The following is a 13,913-nucleotide window of genomic DNA, read 5'->3' as shown; positions in this document are numbered from 1 at the left end:
ATAAACAAATACCAATTAAATGAAGTGTTGTCTTGATAAGGACCCACACTAACTTTTGAATGTTTGTTTTTGCTTGTCAAGGAATGTTCCTTAACAGAAAAACTTATATGCTAAGAAGTCGGTCGGAGTCTTAATGATCTTGAATAGTTTCAGGAGTCAATGAAGAATAAACATATTAGTTAACACTAGCACACGACCTGAGTTTGATTACCTATCATGTTGACACATTCTTGTTACTGTGCGTCTTCCAGTTAAGTTGACTATGCATGTAAGGTCTATAGTTCTCATTTGAATGCAAAAGGTAGAGCATATTGGTCAGTGAAAGTACATTGGTTAATGGAAGTGAGCTGCTTGACAACTTGGAAGCAATAGAAGGCCCTTGTGCTACCAAAATACGAGAAATTAAGAATAAACTAAGTTCAATCCATGAAGGGAAACTAAATCTAATTTTGGTTTTGTCCTCAACCTTAGATTATGATTGTAGGTTGGAATTGATAATTTCACATGGATAGGAACACATACACCATAAAATCTAGGTGGCAAAAGGTTTCGCTCAAATTCATAAAAATGATTGTGAGGAAGCACTTTCGCTAGTAGATTTTAAATATGGTTGATATCATTATGATTAGCCATTGTGATAATTGTGTTCTCAAATTCGTATATGATTACGACATCCCTTTTCATTGTTCGAATTGTGAGAATTGGCAAGAAATAGTTTGAACATTAAGGAATTATTGTTGTAAGTTCTGAAAGGTTTAAACACACATATATGCTGTCTAATGAGAGGTGTATGAGCTTTTGAAGTCTAGATGAGGACTTATCAAAGCACCACGTATTAGAAATCTGAACTTTGGTAAGAAAGTCAAGAGCATTGTTTTTCTGAAAGTCCAGTTGATTTCTAAATACATGTCAAAGCTAGTTGGAGCATAAGTGTTATGCTAATGGGAGCATAATTGTTATGCTAGAAAGTGTATAATTATCATGCTAGTGGAAGCATAATTGTTATGGTAAGTATTGCAAGTCAGCAATACTATTTATAGGAAACAAAGTTTTGAATTTGCAAAATAGTTGTAATTGAGAATTGTTTTTTGCTAGGGGAGAGAACACTTATACTTCATCCAAATCTAAAAGTCTATATTGAAAGGATTCATACAACTTAGTCATGAACATACATGAATATCGTGTTGAAATGATTCAACATAAGAAATTCTATATTTGGAAATATAATAGCAAGAGACTAATCAGATATCATGTCTTTATGTAAGACATTATGTGTCGAATCCCATATGCTTTAGATATAGGATTAATCACATATTCTATAGTATTCGTTTGTTCTAAATTTTTCCAAATGCCTAGGGCATTTAGAGGGAAAACGGACTAGAACAAGATATGACTAGAGTTGTTAAACAATTGTAAAAGGACAATATGAGACTCGCTAATGATTGGTTGCTTGTGGATAGTTGGAAGTATAAATTTGGAAGGACCATATTGATGTGTTTCGGATTGGAATAATTCTTTATCAGAATTGATAGTCATATGAGAATATGGTAATGTTTCTAAATGTGAGTTACAAACTTTAATGAAAGGAAGGTGTTCAAAGAGTTACCTTGAATTTGATATTTCATAACCATGAAATTGTTTTAAGTAACAAAGTTTCATTGAAGCATTTTGTGACATCGTTGGCAAAGTCTTTGTGACTTATGGGCCACGACATCACAAAAGGATCATTGCGTGAAATGTTAGATTCTAACACATTTAGTGGTGACAAGAATTTTGGAAATTCTTGCACTTGTAATATGGATTTGGAATTCTTACTTGTTCTAATTAGAATTAGAAATTTTGAAATGAGCATCACTGGAATTATGTCTAATCGATCTATTCACAAAGGAAGGACCATAAAGAGACATAGTATGCATGTTTATAACACGGCATGACTAATGTTTAATTCAAGAGATTAGTTGATTACTCGAAACATTATACAATTAATAAAGTCTAATTAGTATGGTGATTAAATATTAAGTGTTTTATTTATATTCAATAGTTTTGAGACCATAATTAATTAGGTTATTATTGTGTTTCACTTCACATGTTTTACTTCCCGAATAATTGGATTATTCAAAACATCCACAGTCGATCATACTTTGGAAGTAATTAATGAATTAAGACTGCCATGAATTAGAATGAAGATTGTCTAAGGGATTAGACATGGTAATGGTTTGCTGCAGTGTTCATGAGTACTTTTGAAATGGGATTTTAAGTATGGGATTAAACCCACACTCTATGAATTACTTCATGGATTTTATCAAGAGTAATTTTGAGATGATAATATTATATATTCTTGAAACGGAGACATATGAGTTGTTGTTTACGAGTCAGTTGTGCATTGATAATACGTAAACGCATCAGTAACTTGATGCTATAAAACGTATTGTTGTGTGTGATTTGATGAGTAAATAGTACAATCATATGAGTCAAAGTTTATCCGTTCCTTTTGTCCTAAACGGGTAAAAGCGATATTTGTGGGCCCCTCGATGATTTGATGATGACAACTAAAGCACTTGTCCAAGCCTGGACTAAATTGATCTGTTCAACTAGTAGTCTGATTTCATTCGTCATAAATCAAAAATCGGGAAACAAACTTTGGATAGAGAGAGTGATTATAATCCATGTCACATGTTTGTACGATATCTTGTAGAATGGAGGAATATTTTATCCCTTATCTAAGAACATGTAACTGACTAGGTCAGAGTTCAACAATGGTTTTTGAAAGCTACGATTGTTGGTCAAATTTTGAGGTCATACTTGCAATTATAGTTATTAGACTTATCGAAGTGAGAGACTTTTGGATTAGGTGTCTAAGCCCATAACTATAATTGGTATGTACTTGATTTGATGGTAGCATGGTCCTTTTGAGTTGCCTTCACCGTAACAACTTGACGGGATGACTTTTGGAGAGAGATGTTGGATTTATTATTTTGAATAATAAATTGATTTATTACTGTATTATGAAAATAATAAATTAATTAAAAATCATATTATTTAATTAGTATTTAATTAGAAATTTATTTGGAATTAATTTCGGGATTAAAGGAATTAACTAAAAAAACAGGGGCTATTTTGCAAATCACTAATAGTTGTAAAACTGGGCTACTGGAGTACTTACAATGGAGTGGACGAAAATTATAGGAGGCCCTATAAGATTTTCGTCCAAGGTTCCCTAATAAGGGTCCATGGGCTACTTAAGCCTTTAGTAGGAAATTAGGGTTTCCTCCAGAAAACCCTAGCAACCCACAACTATCTAAAGAAACCCACCACCTATGATTTTCGGCCAATGCTTGTGTATTAGATACCCTAGCCGAATTTCTAAGGGAATCTCTCCTCTCCCCTCTCATCCTTTTGCTAGTGGTGTTTGTAAGCCATTAGAGGTGAAACATTTGGGGCACTAAGCTTTCAAGAATCAAGGATCGACAATGAGTTCTTGTTATTACTACATAACAAGTAAGGTAAACATCAAAACCCTTTATTGTATGATTTTCGAATTATATATGCTAGATCTAGGGTTTTGCTTTGGTATTCAATTTGCCTATTCAATTAGTGAAAAACTTAGATTCAAAGCAGTTAGGGTTGCATGAACACATAGGTTGTAGTTATGCTTAAAACCCATCACATAATAGGTTAAAAGACTAGGGTTTTTTGGAGTTAAGGTCTTATTAGCCATGCAAAACCATAAAGTTGGAAACTTAATGGTTAAGTACATCATTTGTGGCTTAGATCTGAAATTTAAATGTAAGTGCTTAAGGGATTAAGCACTTAATAAGAGGGGTTAGGAGTAGCCACGTATGTTGGGCGTACCGAGGGGTACACTTTGTGTATGAGGTCAGCTCCCTGATTGTGGTCAATGACGATGTATGCCCCGTGTACTGACCGAGTCAACCTGGTTGACTCGGTTAACTTTGACCTGGATTTTGACTAAGGTTTGATCTCGGGGTATTTTAGGTATTTTAATGGTGGTCTGAGTTTTTGGTTACTGTTATTTGAAAGGGCATGGGTTTTAGTGCAGCATATTATTTCAGCTTTTTTTGTCTATCTATGAGGTGAGTCTTCTTACCACTTTTAGTGGGCCGAAGGCATCAAGGCCGACCCAGTGTATTGTATGAGTTAAAATTTTTATGTCATCGTATGAGTTTGTATGATGTGATTGTATGATTCATGCATTGAGCTAGTTTGGGCTTCGAGTAATTATGGACTCGGGGTTGATATGGACATGGGGGTTGCATCGGACCCGACATAGCTACTTACTATTATTTTGGTAGTATAGATTTGGGGGTTGATACGGACGTGACACAGCTACATGTTTTTGCATTATATGAATGTTGTATGTGGTATTTTGGGAAGGTCACAAAGGTTTATTCTTACAGTTTATATTTATGGTTTCAAGTACTTCCAGTTCAAAAAGGAAGGGCCCGATCTGATGGCACGACATCCTCCCTATATAAATTCCGCACTTGATTTATTTGTACTTTGATGTTTTGAAATTTTGTGATGATTGATAGTTTTTGGTACAATCAATGATTGAGAGTTTTTGAAATATTCTTCTTCCTTGAACCTTGGATTGAAATTTCACCAACCCTTCTTCCTCCCTCTTTTAGGGATGATTTCTAACCCTCATTGAGTTTGTGAAATTGACCATTCTCTTATTATTTTTATTCCACTCTTTGGTTTCATTAGGTGTTATACCATTAGAGGGATTCTGGTTTGGGTCCTCTCATCCAAGCAACTTCGTGAAGGTGTAACATCCAGGAAAATTCACAAAAATTTAAAACCTTTTAGGATATTCAAAAACCGTTATTTATTACAAATATTTCCAAAATTGTTCAATTAGAGTACCCCAAAAAACAAAGTCATAATATATGAGGAAGTGTACGGTCATGCCTTCACCTTTCCGCGGTCATCCGATGTACCTAAAACAATAATCCATAAATGTAAGCTCAAAGTCTTACATTGTTACCCTCAAATATACTGATACATAACACAAAGCCCACACACATAAATAACAGTAATAATAACAGCATGCAATGGGTCCGCAACTATACATACTGGATTACCCATGAGCCAACAGTATGAGTCTGGTATGCCCTCCCTGGCCTCAGCACATATCTGGATTGCTCTCAAGCCTAAAAGATAAGTCTGGATTGCCCTCAGCCCACAACTTATGTCTGGATTGCTCCTTCAGTCGTCGGACTGAAATATAATGATTATCCCTTAGTACGAGTTTGGCATTCTCTACCCAGCCCTCAACTCGTATCTGGAATGCATATGAGTCCTCAGTATGAGTCTGGCATGCCCTCCCTAGCCCTCAGCTCATATCTGGCATACTCCCGGGTTTGTTGGTCACCACACAGAGCAGTGTAACCTCAACCCAAACACACAACATCTCGACTGGAATATAAAGATTAACCCTCAATACGAGTCTGACATGCTCTACCTGAACCGTAGTTCGTATCTAGAATGCATATGAGTCCTCAACATGAGTCTGGCATGCCCTCCCTGACCCTCAGCTCATATCTGGCATACTACAGGGTTTGTTGGCCACCACACGGAGCAGTGCAACCTCAACCCAACCCACACAACATGTCGACATATAACAGATAAGTACACATACAAATAATCAAACAGTATCACAGGTAGTCCTATATATCTACCAAACTAGCATATCATGAATATCTAACTCATACCCATCATATCAATCAACTACTAGGATATCAAATCCAATGGGCCAGCCTTGGTAATGGGTTTTAAGCATTCTAACACTTCCTAAGTGTACATGCAACCCTAATAACCTTGGATCTATGTTTGTCTAATTATCATGCAAAGTTGATTTCCAAAGCTATGATCCTATCTAGCATACATGGGGAACAATTTTAACTTAAATAATAGATAAAACTACATACCTTGTTGTTGTAAGTGTTCCTTGAGACCTTGTGAGCCTAGCACCCCAAGTGTGATGCCTCAAATGCTTCACACAACACCAAATGCTATGGAGTAAACTTGGAGAGAATGTATAACACTCAAAAATCAGCTCTAACCCTCAAGTATGCATGTGTATAACACAAGTGTAGCCGATTTTGGGAGAAACATGATCTTTATATAGTGTTGACACATCTAGGGTTACATCATGTAAACCCTAATGTGTCATGACTCTTCATTTCCATGACCCATGGGTTTGTAACTCCCATGGAGCCTCCATGGACCATCCAATGGGCTCAATCCAACTTGATTATCCATAGAGCCTCTTAGCCCACTATATAAGTTATGGATGATTTACATAATCAACCCATATATTTAATTAGTTATCTTTTGATCACTTAATTAATTCTAAATTAATTCTTGATCAAACTAATTAAATAATATTATTAATATATTAGAACCTATAATATATTAATAAACCATATGTGCTATTTCTCTCATTTAGTTTATCCAATTGCATGGTGCCATGCAACCCAAATGGACCATGCCGGGTCGGGTCAAGTACATACCAGAAATAGTTATGGACTTAGACACCTTATCCAACAGTCTCCCACTTGGATAAGTCTAATAACTATAACTGCAAGTATGACTTCAGGAACCGATCAGCAATCGTAGCCCTTTCCAAGGTTTCTCGGAACTAAGAAGATGAAGGTACGCCATTTCAGATAAGGGATCATATAATCCTCTATTCTAGATATCAGCCGGACAAACACATGGAACATAGTCTTGCTTATTGTCCAGCAGTTTGTTTCCCGATTTCCGATTTGTTTGACAAAGAACTTAATTGAACACATCAACTTAGTTCTGACCGGGCCCGGTACATGGGTCAAAACAAAATCATCGAGGGGCCCAGATATCAGCTTCTAATCGAAGAAGGAACAGATAAACTTCGACTCATATGCTTGTTCTACTACTTGTTAAATTACACACAAACGTACGTTTTATAACATCGAGTTACCAATGCGGTTGCGCATGTTCAATGCATAACTAACTCATAGTTAACAAGTCATATCTCTAGGTTTGAAGACTTATATGATATTACCATCCCGCGATCACTCGAGATAAATTCCATGAAGTGATACCAGCGAGCGTGGGTTGAATCCAATACTCAGAACTTATGAGCACTCATGAGTGTTGAGGCCATGTCCAACATCTTAGACCTCTACAACCAACTCATGACAGTCTTACTTCATATCTACTTCCAACATATGACTGACTGTGGATAATTTGAATAATATGTAAAACAACATAAATATTTTGGAAGTCAAAACATGCAAAAGAAATAATAGTAAACGATTGACAAAAGATAGTAACACTTTACTCATAAATAAACACAACTTTTATTTATCAAAATTATCTAACTACTAAAACTAATATCATCCTTCAGCCCTATGCTCCTAGCATGCTGGAGATGCTTAACCCTACCCAGTCCCTTCGTGAGGGGATCTGTCGGGTTCTCATCCGATGATACTCTCTTTGCCACGAGAAGTCCTTCTTTTATACGATGTCTGATGAAATTATATTTTCTGTCGATGTGTTTGGATCTCCCATGATCCCTTGGTTCCTTTGCTAAGGCAACTGCGCTTTCACTATCACATAAAATCTCTATGGGCTTCGATATAGCTGGTACAACTCCAAGGTCTCCAATGAAGTTCTTTAGCCATATAGCCTCTTTTGCTGCTTCACTTGCCGCTATATACTCTGATTCACAAGGTGAATCAGCCACTGTCTCCTGCTTGGAACTTTTCCAAGAGATTGCTCCTCCATTTAAGGTAAAGACCCAGCCCGACTGAGAGCGGACATTATCCCTATCAGTCTGTAAGCTAGCATCACTATACCCTACAACTCTCAAGTCATCATTCCCACCAAGGGTAAGGACCCAGTCCTTAGTCCTCTGCAGGTACTTGAGAATGTTCTTTACCGCTATCCAGTGAGCCTTACCAGGATTCCCCTGATACCTGCTAACCATGCTTAAAGCAAAGGCTGCATCAGGAAGAGTACAGGTCATAGCATACACGATCGAGCCTACTGCCGAAGCATATGGTACCCGACTCATTTCTGCTATCTCATCCTTAGTACTCGGGTTCTGAGTCTTACTCAGTCTAGTGTTACTCTGGATGGGTAACTCTCCTTTCTTGGAATCTTGCCTGCTGAATCTCTTCAACACCTTGTCCAAGTAGGTACTTTGACTAAGTCCAATTAGTCTTTTGCTTCGATTTCTCAAGATCCTTATCCCTAGAGTATAGGCAGCTTCTCCTAGGTCCTTCATAGCAAAACACTTCCCAAGCCAGGACTTAACTTCCTGCAGAGTTGGGATGTCATTTCCTATGAGTAGTATGTCATCCACATACAGTACCAAAAAGCTAACTATACTCCCACTAGCCTTGACATATACACAAGATTCATCTTCACTCCTAGAGAAGCCAAACTCTTTGACCTTCTCATCAAAGCAAAGATTCCATCTGTGAGGTGCTTGCTTTGATCCATAGATGGATTTCTCAAGCTTACACACTCTATTAGGGTACTCTGTGCTGACAAAACCCTCTGGCTGATTCATGTAAACATCCTCAGCCAACTTTCCATTAAGGAAAGCGGTTTTGACATCCATTTGCCATATTTCATAGTCATGAAATGCAACTATGGCTAACAATACCATAATAGACTTAATCTTGGCTACTGGTGAAAAGGTCTCATCATAATCCACTCCAGGAGTTTGAGAGAAGCCCTTTGCTACAAGTCGAGCCTTATAAGTGTGTACATTACCATCCATGTCGGTCTTCTTCTTGAAGATCCATTTGCACCCAACTGTCTTGCGACATGGTACATTCTCAACCAAGTTCCAAACTTGATTGTCATACATGGATTGTATCTCGATATCCATTGCCTCTTTCCATTTAGCAGACTCAGGGCCTGCCATGGCTTCCGCATAGCTGTTAGGTTCATCTAGACCTACTAGTGTCTCATCACAAATAAGCGCCTCACCTTCCGCAGTAATATGGAAACCATAGTAATGCTCAGGTACATTCCTAACCCTTGTGGAACGCCTCAGAGGTACAACTAGAGGTATAATTGGATCAACAGGAGGTTCCTCCTCAAGTTGACTGCTAGGGTTTGAGGTTCCTTCACCACTTGACTCTTGAAGTTCTTCAAGGTCAATTAGCCTCCCACTATCTCCTTGGCTTATGAACTCTCTCTCTCGAAAGACAGCCCTACTTGCTACAAAGACCACATTCTCACTAGGTCTGTAGAAGAGGTAACCAAAGGATTTTTGTGGGTAGCCGATGAAAATACACTTCTTACTTCGAGGTTCGAGCTTGTCATGAGTCTCGCGTCTCACGAAAGCCTCGCAACCCCAAACCTTGATGTGGGCTAGACTAGGAACTTTTCCAGTCCACATCTCGTGAGGTGTTTTGACAACCTTCTTTGTAGGTACCAGATTAAGGATATGGGTGGTAGTCTCTAAGGCATACCCCCAAAATGAGATTGGTAGCGTAGCTCGACTCATCATGGAACGAACCATATCCAACAAGGTTTGATTACGCCTCTCAGCTACACCATTCAACTGCTGTGTCCTGTGAGGTGTCAATTGTGAGACAATCCCACATTCCCTTAAATAGTCGAGGAACTCAGTACTAAGATACTCACCACCACGATCGGATCGAAGCATCTTAATGTTCTTGCCCAATTGATTCTCGACTTCCTGTTTAAACTCTTTAAACCTCTCAAAAGTCTCTGACTTATGCTTGATTAAGTAGACATATCCATATCTACTATAATCATCGGTAAAAGTCACATAATAATGATTAGCATCCCTTGTGGCATGTTTGAAGGGTCCACACACATCCGTGTGTATAAGGTCTAACAAACCTTCACCCCTCTCACAAGAACCTGTGAAGGGTGACTTTGTCATTTTTCCAAGTAAGCATGATTCGCAACTATCATCTGACTTTAGGTCAAATGACTCCAAGACTCCATCCTTTTGGAGTTGGCGTATGTGTTTCTTGCTTATATGTCCAAGACGACAATGCCATAATGATGCTTTATCAAAGTTATTATCATTAGTAGAATCAATACGCAATACATTATTTCCTAGGTTATCTACAACATACACAACTTCATATACACCATCACAAGGTAATGCTTTAAAATAAAACACATTATTAAAGAAAGCATTTATTCCACCACTTTCATTATCAAAAGAAAAGGTAAAACCTTGTTTATACAAAGCATGAAAGGAAATAAAATTTCTTGCCATTTCTGGCGAATAACAACATTTATCCAAATCTAAAGTAAATCCACTACTAAGCAACAAAGTATAAACTCCAATCTTGGTGACAGGTGAAACTTTCCTATTCGCCATGATCAAGTTTATCTTTCCATGCTCCACATTCTCACTTCTTCTTAGTCCCTGCAATTCAGAACAAATATGAATACCGCAACCGGTATCAAGGACCCAAGAGTAAGAATAGAGTGAATTATTAGATGAAATAGTGTAAATACCTGCATGGTTGGGTTTAACCTTCCCATCCTTCAAGTCTTGCTGGTACTTTGGGCAGTTACGCTTCCAGTGCGCCTTTTCATGGCAGTAGAAGCATTCAGCCTCTTTGGGATCAGAAGAAGGTGTAATGAAACCTTTCTTGGTTCCGCTAGAAGAGGAACCATCAAGAGTCTTACCCTTGGTACCCTTCGAAGGGTTCTTTCTCTTCTTCCCTCTACCTTTCCCGATTGCCAGAACAGGTGCTGAGTTCGGAGTAGTAACAGGAGTGGTCACAACCGACTTACCTTTAAGACCTGATTTTGCGGTCTTTAGTAGTCCCTGAAGTTTGCTAAGTGTAACTTCCTCTTTATTCATGTGGTATGTCATGCGGAATTGATCATAACACGAAGGTAAGGAGTGCAAAATAAAATCTATTGCTAACTCCTCAGGGAAGTTCACATTCAACTTCATCAATCTATCCACATATCTTTGCATTTTCTGCATGTGGCTGGTAATGGGTTCTCCATCTTTCATTCGGGTTGTGATCATAGAGGAGATGATTTCGTATCGCTCTTGACGAGCACTCTGATGGTAGCGGTCCATCAAATCCTGGTGCATCTCAAAAGGATAGTAGTCCTCATAGGACTTTTGGAGCTCGACTGTCATGGTGGCCATCATGATGCATGCCACTTTGGTTGCATCTCTTTCATGTGCCTCATATTAAGCAAACTCCTTAGGAGTAGCATTTGGCTCAGGAACCTTGAGCTCCTTGTCGAGAACATATTCCTAGTTCTCGTAACGAGTGACCATCCTGATGTTTCTGATCCAGTCAGTAAAGTTGGATCCATCAAAGATGACTCTCCCACAAAGGTTCATGAGAGAGAAGGAGCCTGTAGGGTTTAAGCCAGGAGTAACATTGTTGGAAGACATCTGAAAAGAAGAAAGTAAGTTTAGTTTAGATATAAGGATAGTCCTTAATAAAACACCCAAATGTAATATTAAGGCTAGGATCCAATCACAATATATTATAACCTCGAAGAGGGATGCCGTAATCCAAGTTATAACATATTTGAAAGGTAGGTGAATGACGATTCACCAATTTCCACCATGAAAACGAAATATAAATTATTAGGTTTTATTTGGCTTTTAGAAATTCCTAGATTCTTTGATATTCATTGAACTTTTCAATGGCATGTTTCAATCTCGAGTGTGCCCTTCATGTTTTGTGACTGGGATACCGAGGATCACAAAACAAGGTGTGAAGTAACCATGCAAATTAGTTGGTACCCTTAATGTTTTTCACTTAATCGTTGTGCCGATAAACCACACGCGCTCCTTCCGACCTCATGAAAAACCTTAAGTCACCCTTTGCCTTCCTTGTTAAGTCCAAGTTAGTGTGCCGGTAAACCACACATGCTCCATCAACGACTTAAACAAGGTGCAAAGTGTAATTTCATGGATTAGCACCTTATTCACATTTTTCCTAAAGTAACTAAGATTGGGAATTTATAAAACATTTAGTTACTTTATAATAATCATTATACTTTTAATGAGAATTTATAAGTCCTTGTCTTACCCGTTCGGCTAACGACCCTCCACCAGTCAAGCAAGCGGTGGGTGAGAGTGGACACCCATTAAGTCGCCATTTTATAGGCAACAACCTTATACCCACCTTATAGACCGACTTCGTGAATGAGGCATACTAGCGGTAAAACGACTTTGTTCTTATACATACATATATATATATATATATATATATATATATATATATATATATAATTATTAAATCATAATACTATAAATATAAGGGTTGAATTTTAACTTTTAAAATTCTAAGGGTTGGAACTAAAGTTTTTTAATCAAGACTTTACTTGTTCCAAAACTTGAGGGCAAGTTTTGTAAACTTTCAAAACTTTTCATTTCTTGTAACTTATGAGTTTATTAGGGTATTAAAAATGAAGACTCTTCATTTTATAACCCATGTGTTCTTTTAATGGTTTTTAAAACAAAGTGACTTTTGGTTTTCCATAACTTGAGGACAAGTTATGGACTCCATTAAAACACATTATGATCATGAATTAATCTAACACATAGGTTACAAATAATTCCTATGATCATCTAAACATCATAAGATCAAGAACATGAACATGAACACTTTCATGAATCGAAACTTACATTTAAAACTTTGTAATTTTGATAACTTGTTGTTGTAAATGGATTAGCAAACACATTACACCATCTAAAATGAGTTTCCAGGTACCAAAACAGTTTAGGGTAATGTTTCTAGTCCATTTCCAGCAACTACAGTCGAAAATCTGCATTCTGAGGCTTCTACTCGCCGAGTGCACGAACCTACTCGGTGAGTAGGATAAAGATAGACATGAACTCGGCGAGTCCCCCCATGGACTCGGCGAGTTCATCAGGCAGATTGCAAAAATATAGACTTTTTTCAACTTTCTAGCACAAATAACAAACAAACAAACCTGGCTCTGATACCACTGATGGGTTTTGAGCATTCTAACACTTCCTAAGTGTACATGCAACCCTAATAACCTTGGATCTATGTTTGTCTAATTATCATGCAAAGTTGATTTCCAAGGCTATGATCCTATCTAGCATACATGGGGAACAATTTTAACTTAAATAATAGATAAAACTACATACCTTGTTGTTGTAAGTGTTCCTTGAAACCTTGTGAGCCTAGCACCCCAAGTGTGATGCCTCAAATGCTTCACACAACACCAAATGCTATGGAGTAAACTTGGAGAGAATGTATAACACTCAAAAATCGGCTCTAACCCTCAAGTATGCATGTGTATAACACAAGTGTAACCGATTTTGGGAGAAACATGATCTTTATATTGTGTTGACACATCTAGGGTTACACCATGTAAACCCTAATGTGTCATGACTCTTCATTTCCATGACCCATGGGTTTGTAACTCCCATGGAGCCTCCATAGACCATCCAATGGGCTCAACCCAACTTGATTATCCATAGAGCCTCTTAGCCCACTATATAAGTTATGGATGATTTACATAATCAACCCATATATTTAATTAGTTAACTTTTGATCACTTAATTAATTCTAAATTAATTCTTGATCAAACTAATTAAATAATATTATTAATATATTAGAACTTATAATATATTAATAAACCATATGTGTTATTTCTCTCATTTAGTTTATCCAATTGCATGGTGTCATGCAACCCAAATGGACCATGCCGGGTCGGGTCAAGTACATACCAGAAATAGTTATGGACTTAGACACCTTATCCAACACTTGGTGCCTTAGGGCCCTTAGTATAGAGTGAGGACAACTCACCTGACACTATTGAAGTCCCGCGGATAAACTCTAACTGCTAGATGACAGATTCCCGAACTATCAACATCAAACAACACCCAA

Source organism: Lactuca serriola, chromosome 4, assembly GCF_051521515.1.
Source record: "Lactuca serriola cultivar US96UC23 chromosome 4, Lser_US96UC23_V15, whole genome shotgun sequence".
NCBI lineage: Eukaryota > Viridiplantae > Streptophyta > Magnoliopsida > Asterales > Asteraceae > Lactuca > Lactuca serriola.
Note: the sequence above shows the minus strand (reverse complement) of the source record.